Source organism: Schistocerca piceifrons, chromosome 1 (genome assembly GCF_021461385.2).
Source record: "Schistocerca piceifrons isolate TAMUIC-IGC-003096 chromosome 1, iqSchPice1.1, whole genome shotgun sequence".
Classification (NCBI taxonomy): Eukaryota; Metazoa; Arthropoda; class Insecta; order Orthoptera; family Acrididae; genus Schistocerca; species Schistocerca piceifrons.
Window position 1 is genome coordinate 895,327,048 of NC_060138.1, and position 8,400 is coordinate 895,335,447.

The 8,400-nt window shown below is 45.3% G+C and overlaps 2 non-coding genes across 2 annotated transcripts; both read left to right on the top strand.

Annotated features, from left to right (window-relative positions):
- Window positions 1-596: 596 nt before the first annotated feature.
- On the top strand, window positions 597-670 carry Trnat-ugu. Its single transcript has one exon. It is a non-coding gene; the product is annotated as a tRNA-Thr (tRNA).
- A 1,836-nt stretch (window positions 671-2,506) lies between these two features.
- On the top strand, window positions 2,507-2,581 carry Trnat-ugu. Its single transcript has one exon. It is a non-coding gene; the product is annotated as a tRNA-Thr (tRNA).
- The last annotated feature ends 5,819 nt before the right edge of the window (window positions 2,582-8,400 follow it).

Here is an 8,400-nt window from a genome sequence, read left to right on the forward strand (position 1 = left end):
TCGTTAATGATTTTCACATAGACCGTGCTGCTCACGATGGACAAATGTATGCCGATAATATCCGTCGCCGGGATCTTCACTTCCTCTCGCAGAAAACGCTCCACCTCGAGTGCTTTGGGTCGGGCATAATCGTTGCAGAAAGTAAATCGGAGTGTTGATTTACGGTAATGGTTCGCCATGGATCGTACAAGGTAAGCCGGCACTTAAGCAACGGCCGTCAATATGTAAACAAGTCGAGCTCGCGCTCCGCACGAAGTCAACACGTACGCGTCCGCTCTGTTGCCCTGCCGAAGGCAGACTGCGATCTGAGCCACCGAGGACACAGATGAATAGCGCGACTGCAGTCGCACGCTTCCCGTGAGACTCACATTCCCAACTGTCCACAATTCTACAAATATAATGTACCTTATAGACATTTGCCCATTCACTCATTACTCGCGCACGCTTTGGCGATTCCCGTTAGAGTTTGGGCAACCTGTGCGCATTCAGCTGTCTATAAGGTACATTACATTTGTAGAATTGTGGACAGTTGGGAATGTGAGTCTCACGGGAAGCGTGCAAGGGATAAGTCCCTGCAGTCGCGCTATTCATCTGTGTCCTCGGTGGCTCAGATGGATAGAGCGTCTGCCATGTAAGCAGGAGATCCCGGGTTCGAGTCCCGGTCGAGGCACACATTTTCAGCTGTCCGCATCGAGGTATATCAACAACACCTGTCGGCAGCTGAGGGTTTCAGTTAGTCATCATTTATTCCAGGGAAAAGCTGCACGGTCAACAACAGTAATCTGTTCTTTCGAGAACAGTTAATGTCATATATACACTCCTGGAAATGGAAAAAAGAACACATTGACACCGGTGTGTCAGACCCACCATACTTGCTCCGGACACTGCGAGAGGGCTGTACAAGCAATGATCACACGCACGGCACAGCGGACACACCAGGAACCGCGGTGTTGGCCGTCGAATGGCGCTAGCTGCGCAGCATTTGTGCACCGCCTCCGTCAGTGTCAGCCAGTTTGCCGTGGCATACGGAGCTCCATCGCAGTCTTTAACACTGGTAGCATGCTGCGACAGCGTGGACGTGAACCGTATGTGCAGTTGACGGACTTTGAGCGAGGGCGTATAGTGGGCATGCGGGAGGCCGGGTGGACGTACCGCCGAATTGCTCAACACGTGGGGCGTGAGGTCTCCACAGTACATCGATGTTGTCGCCAGTGGTCGGCGGAAGGTGCACGTGCCCGTCGACCTGGGACCGGACCACAGCGACGCACGGATGCACGCCAAGACCGTAGGATCCTACGCAGTGCCGTAGGGGACCGCGCCGCCACTTCCCAGCAAATTAGGGACACTGTTGCTCCTGGGGTATCGGCGAGGACCATTCGCAACCGTCTCCATGAAGCTGGGCTACGATCCCGCACACCGTTAGGCCGTCTTCCGCTCACGCCCCAACATCGTGCAGCCCGCCTCCAGTGGTGTCGCGACAGGCGTGAATGGAGGGACGAATGGAGACGTGTCGTCTTCAGCGATGAGAGTCGCTTCTGCCTTGGTGCCAATGATGGTCGTATGCGTGTTTGGCGCCGTGCCGGTGAGCGCCACAATCAGGACTGCATACGATCGAGGCACACAGGGCCAACACCCGGCATCATGGTGTGGGGAGCGATCTCCTACACTGGTCGTACACCACTGGTGATCGTCGAGGGGACACTGAATAGTGCACGGTACATCCAAACCGTCATCGAACCCATCGTTCTACCATTCCTAGACCGGCAAGGGAACTTGCTGTTCCAACAGGACAATGCACGTCCGCATGTATGCCGTGCCACCCAACGTGCTCTAGAAGGTGTAAGTCAACTACCCTGGCCAGCAAGATCTCCGGATCTGTCCCCCATTGAGCATGTTTGGGACTGGATGAAGCGTCGTCTCACGCGGTCTGCACGTCCAGCACGAACGCTGGTCCAACTGAGGCGCCAGGTGGAAATGGCATGGCAAGCCGTTCCACAGGACTACATCCAGCATCTCTACGATCGTTTCCATGGGAGAATAGCAGCCTGCATTGCTGCGAAAGGTGGATATACACTGTACTAGTGCCGACATTGTGCATGCTCTGTTGCCTGTGTCTATGTGCCTGTGGTTCTGTCAGTGTGATCATGTGATGTATCTGACCCCAGGAATGTGTCAATAAAGTTTCCCCTTCCTGGGACAATGAATTCACGGTGTTCTTATTTCAATTTCCAGGAGTATATATATATATATATATATATATATATATATATATATATATATATATATGTATATAGTTAAAGGCTACCCAGCCATTGACCTTCGTCAGTGCGAATGCGCACAGGATGCCCAAACTCTTACGGGAATCGCCAAAGCGTGCGCGAGTAATGAGTGAATGGGCAAATGTCTATAAGGTACATTACATTTGTAGAATTGTGGACAGTTGAGAATGTGAGTCTCACGGGAAGCGTGCAAGGGATAAGTCCCTGCAGTCGCGCTATTCATCTGTGTTCTCGGTGGCTCAGATGGATAGAGCGTCTGCCATGTAAGCAGGAGATCCCGGGTTCGAGTCCCGGTCGGGGCACGCATTTTCAGCTGTCCACATCGAGGTATATCAACAACACCTGTCGGCAGCTGAGGGTTTCAGTTAGTCATCATTTATTCCAGGGAAAGCTGCACGGTCAACAACAGTAATCTGTTCTTTCGAGAACAGTTACTGTCTTCATATATATATATATATATATATATATATATATATATATATATATATAGTACAAAAGTTCAACTCAATGTGGATATGATACTGGTTAAATGTTAATATCTTCACTAGCAATGCTATCAGCCCATATGCTCATAAATTTTTGAGGAGGAGTAGTAGTTTTTCTACGCGATGTTCTAATACTCTGACAAGGCTTGGTAGTAAACTCGTCACAAATGCCATCTCTGAACAACAGAGTCATCAGAATATGAGTTAAATTACAAACAAACTAAGAACTTGAGTTTCAGATGAAAAACTGTGCTCCTGTTGATAGATGAAATTCATTTAACATCCCTTCTTCATTAAAAAGGTGGAAATATTGTAGAGCAAGCCCTTGCTTGGTTGATTTGGGGCATCAGTCCTATCGGATTAGGGAAGGATGGGGAAGGAAATCGGCCGTGCCCTATCAAAGAAACCATCTTGGCATTTGCCTGAAGCGATTTAAGGAAACCACGTTTAACCTAAATCAGGATGGTCGGATGCAGGTTTGAACTGTCATCTCCCAAATGCGGATCAAGGGTGCTAATCACTGCTTCACCTCGCACGGTAGAACATGCCCTTAATAGTGCCTAATTTTTGCGAGCAACCAGTGCCATATTTTTTTAAGACACAGAACGTGGTTTCACCTTACACAAATACATAATATAAATTCTGGCAGTTCATACTATACAGGCCATACGATCCCACATATTAAAACTGTGATTCATGAATTGGAAGTAGTTCCGTTTCATATAGTTGGGATAGCAGCAGACAATAATGCAAATATGAGTAGAAGGGAAGCAATATCTAAATTCTGTACTCCTCCATATGTCAGAGTCACGTGTATTCAAGCTGTAAAGCCTTCTACAATGAGTCCACTGTACTGTAAGAATGCAGAGTCTTTCGGCTGTAACAAGCAGCGCCAAGTGATTAAAATTACACGCGCTTTCGGCAAAGCACTCGTTGGCCAATATCAAGTGATATGACTGCCACTGGTACACCCTTTCTATACACTAGCTGCCGGCTGTGATGTCACCGGTGTTCGTGGCATTGCCATATATGGGCATACGTTGACTCGGCGCTCAATGTGCCCGTTTCAGCCACGCGACTGCTAGATCCCATGCCACGCTGAGCTGCAGGCGACCTTTCTGTTATTAGTATTTTTATTTCAATGGTTTCTTTAATTACACAGTCTCAGACGCCGTTAGTGCGAACCAAGACGGATGATTCGTCAAAATTTCATCCAGTGTCCGTTTTCTAAAGCATGCTCAGCTAAAGCCGATTTCTCGGGATACCGTGTGAGTGTGGTCAGTCTTACGTTGGACAAACAGTAAGCACTGTGGAACAACACAGGGAGGAGCATGGGAGGCTTTACCATCTACGCTACCCCGACAAATCTGCTTTAGCTGAGCTTACTTTTTCTGGTATTATGTAACTAAAAAGCATTTGAAATAAAAATCACCGATAACACCATAAATAGAGACGGCGGCTGCAGTTCACCACTGCATGGGATGTAGCGATTGTGCGGTTGAACTGTACACATCGAACGCCGAGTCAATGCATGTATGGCGATCCCACGAGCACCAGTGACGTCAAGGCCGGCAGGTTGTGCAGATAAACCGCGTACGAGCAGCCCACTGGCGGAATTGACGATGGCCAAGGAGTGTTTGGGCCAAAGATCGTGGAATTTTAACCATTTGTCGCTACTGAAAACCGGACAACTTTTTCATTCATCTACTGCACTATTTTGTGGGTACTGACCATTTTTTGAGGTGTAACCGCAACGACTTGATCAATCAAAAGGAGTAGATAGCGTGTTTTTTCGACTTCAGGGGCAGCGCGGAAGAAGGTTTAGTATGTGTTACAATACCGACACTGAAACAGTTATACATGGTAGAAAGAAATGAATTATTTCAATATGGAAGTTCATTAACGTTAAAGGTCAATTTCCTAATTCAACTGAACGCCAAAATGTCAAGCTCGTGTTGCGTATTTTTAGTGATACGACAGTTGTTGCTTTGGACAAATTATGATCCAAGAAATGAATTAGAAACCGGGAAAATAATGACACATTGTTTGAAATTCTGTGTAATTATATCTAATCAATTTTTTTGGAGTTACGAATAGTAGATTTTTTTAACCAGGGAGTATTTTAAATGGCGTGTGGAAAATTCAGTAACATTTGCAATAATTTATGTACTGTTACCGTAAGTATGAAACTGTAGATAAATACAGGGTTATTACAAATGATTGAAGCGATTTCACAGCTCTACAATAACTTTATTATTTGAGATATTTTCACAATGCTTTGCACACACATACAAAAACTCAAAAAGTTTTTTTAGGCATTCACAAATGTTCGATATGTGCCCCTTTAGTGATTCGGCAGACATCAAGCCAATAATCAAGTTCCTACCACACTCGGCGCAGCATGTCCCCATCAATGAGTTCGAAAGCATCGTTGATGCGAGCTCGCAGTTCTGACACGTTTCTTGGTAGAGGAGGTTTAAGCACTGAATCTTTCACATAACCCCACAGAAAGAAATCGCATGGGGTTAAGTCGGGAGAGCGTGGAGGCCATGACATGAATTGCTGATCATGATCTCCACCACGACCGATCCATCGGTTTTCCAATCCCCTGTTTAAGAAATGTCGAACATCATGATGGAAGTGCGGTGGAGCACCATCCTGTTGAAAGATGAAAATAGCTCCCTTCTTGCTTTATTCGTCGACTTCCGCGGGCTACGCGTGAAACTTGCCCGCACGCGTTCAACTGTTTCTTCGCTCACTGCAGGCCGACCCGTTGATTTCCCCTTGCAGAGGCATCCAGAAGCTTTAAACTGCGCATACCATCGGCGAATGGAGTTAGCAGTTGGTGGACCTTTGTTGAACTTCGTCCTGAAGTGTCGTTGCACTGTTATGACTGACTGATGTGAGTGCATTTCAAGCACGACATACGCTTTCTCGGCTCCTGTCGTCATTTTGTCTCACTGCGCTCTCGAGCGCTCTGGCGGCAGAAACCTGAAGTGCGGCTTCAGCCGAACAAAACTTTATGAGTTTTTCTACGTATCTGTAGTGTGTCGTGACCATATGTCAATGAATGGAGCTACAGTGAATTTATGAAATCGCTTCAATGATTTGTAATAGCCCTGTACTTAGTGACATATTGTTCATATCAAAATAACATTTCCAATTGCTACATACTTCAGAAGTCTCTGATTCATTGTCGCTCTTTTCAGTTTTAATTAGAGTTACTCAAGCACACTGATAAGGCCAAAATATTGTAAAGTAAGGGTTACTAGCCCGCCCGGTTAGCCGTTCGGTCTAACGCACGGCTTTCCGGATTGGAAAGGAGCGCCTGATCACCGTCTCGAATTCGGCCGCCGGACGTGTGTCGAGGTCCGTTGTGCCGGCCAGTCTGTGGATGGTTTTTAGGCGGTTTTCCATCTGCCTCGGCGAATGCGAGCTGGTTCCTCTTATTCCGCCTGAGCTACAATATGTCGGCGATTGCTACGCAAACACTTTCTCCGCGTACGCATACACCATAATTATTACACTACACAATACAGTACAAGGGTTACTAAACTTTAAATTTGTATCTGTGACGAGCATGAGTGAAGGATATTACGAAAAGGTTCTGTTTGCTTTTGGAGCTGTAGTTTGCGGAATTTGAACAATTTAAGTCTGGAAGCATAAAGTTTAATGTTTACAGATATATTTATCAAATCCCAAAATTTGTAATTTGTCACTAAAGTGTTATATGTATGCGCCTCTGTGGAATAATACGTGACGCAGAGCCTACCAAACTGCCTGGCACTGCAGTTTGATGTTGCTTCTGCAGGGCCGCTTAAGTTGGAGAGGAGCCTGCAACGCTGATGAACTGTGGAGCTTCTATTCAGCAATTATGTTATCACAGTTTTTAATGCGATATTTTTCTTTCACATAACATGTGAAAGTAACGTCTTATGTAGTCTCTACTGAAACGTAATAAAGAAGTAACAGTCCTTGCTTTTACCTGTTAACAGAACTTGGTGAAACTCGTCACTAGACACGGATACAAAGTCAATACATATTCTATTAACAACCGAACCGTGGTAGCCGGCCGGAGTAGCCGAGTGGTTCTAGGCGCTACAGTCTGGAACCGCGGGATCGCTGCGGTCGCAGGTTCGAATCCTGTCTCGGGCATGGATGTGTGTGATGTCCTTAGTTAGTTAGGTTTAAGTAGTTCTAAGTCCTAGGGGACTGATGACCTCAGAAGTTAAGTCCCATAGTGCTCTCAGATCCAGTTGAACCAGTTGAACTGCGATATACAGCACTAATAATCAACATTCTGGTAAACGACTGTTTGCCTGTGATTCAAAGTTGAGCATCATAGTACCAGCACTGCAAACTCAGCAGTGATAAAATCATGACCTTAGACATGATCTTAGACAAACAGATATTTGTAATAAAGCTTTTACATTCACTACGCATTTGTTTTGTGAGCTCGATCACGAAAATGAAAAGTGATTCAACTCCTCACAGACAAAACGGTACTGTGTCGGAGTGACCTTTTCACATCTCAAATTATTTTGTGCTGTTTGTAGTTAATACTTGCCGATGCTCAATCGAAATTCATATGTTTTGGTAACAAAGTACACATCACTGCTTCCAAATATAAAAGCAAAAATAATCAAAAAATGTAAAATTGTGATTGCTTAAATGAATTGAAATGAAGATTAACGTGCCATTGGACATTCATTAATAAATCGAATGGGAAACCGTAATATTTTGCCCATTTAAGAAAACAAAATCTAACAAGTGACCCCTTTAGTACAAGGTCGCAAGTCCAATCTTTGGTGTTATTTGAAAGTGTTGTGTTAACAATTGCGACAGAAAAGTATTAGCTGCTAATGACTCACCAAATTCATCAGGAGGGCGACAGAGAATGCGTCCGGGAGGTACAGAAATCAGTCTTCTACGGGATGTACGTAGTACACTTCACAAACATCGTCGACAAGAAATGTTCAAAACAACCCATAAGGTTGCAACCATGAACACCGAATGAAAAATGGCGTACCACGGTGATCACAAAAGTTCGCACCATCAAGATAGAACGCGAACTCCTGGGCAATTACAAACCGAGCAGGACGTTCAGCTAGATATCCATTCTTTAAAAAATGCATATAAAATCATATTGGGGTAACGGGGTGATGAGAACTGGTGGAATAGTATGGCATACAACGGAATGCGAAACAGTCTGTCGTGGAGATTATCGTGGAACCGGCTATCCTTTAAGGCGTAGCTGCAGGTAGTGATATAATATATTTTACAGGCACAGAAAAAACAAACAACCAAAGGCTGAATTTGTCCAGTCGTTCCAGTTGCTATGAATTGCAAGGTCACACACTTTTCAGGAGAGATAGTTGGATCCTAAGGAGTATGATTTTTGTACGCAGAACAGTAGTCAAGCAAAAGCAAGTTATTTTGACCAGCTGTCGGCCAAAAGTTGTGTTCATACCATAGTTGTAGCTCTCTTATGCCCGTTTTCCCACTCCTGTTTGCTGTGACATAAATATTCCCCACTGCCCTTGCAAGATCACGCACACGAGAAAGAATCGTACGGGAAGAGCACCCCCAACTACGTACAGCGCAGTAAATGCCTTTCCAGCATGCTTTAAGGTATT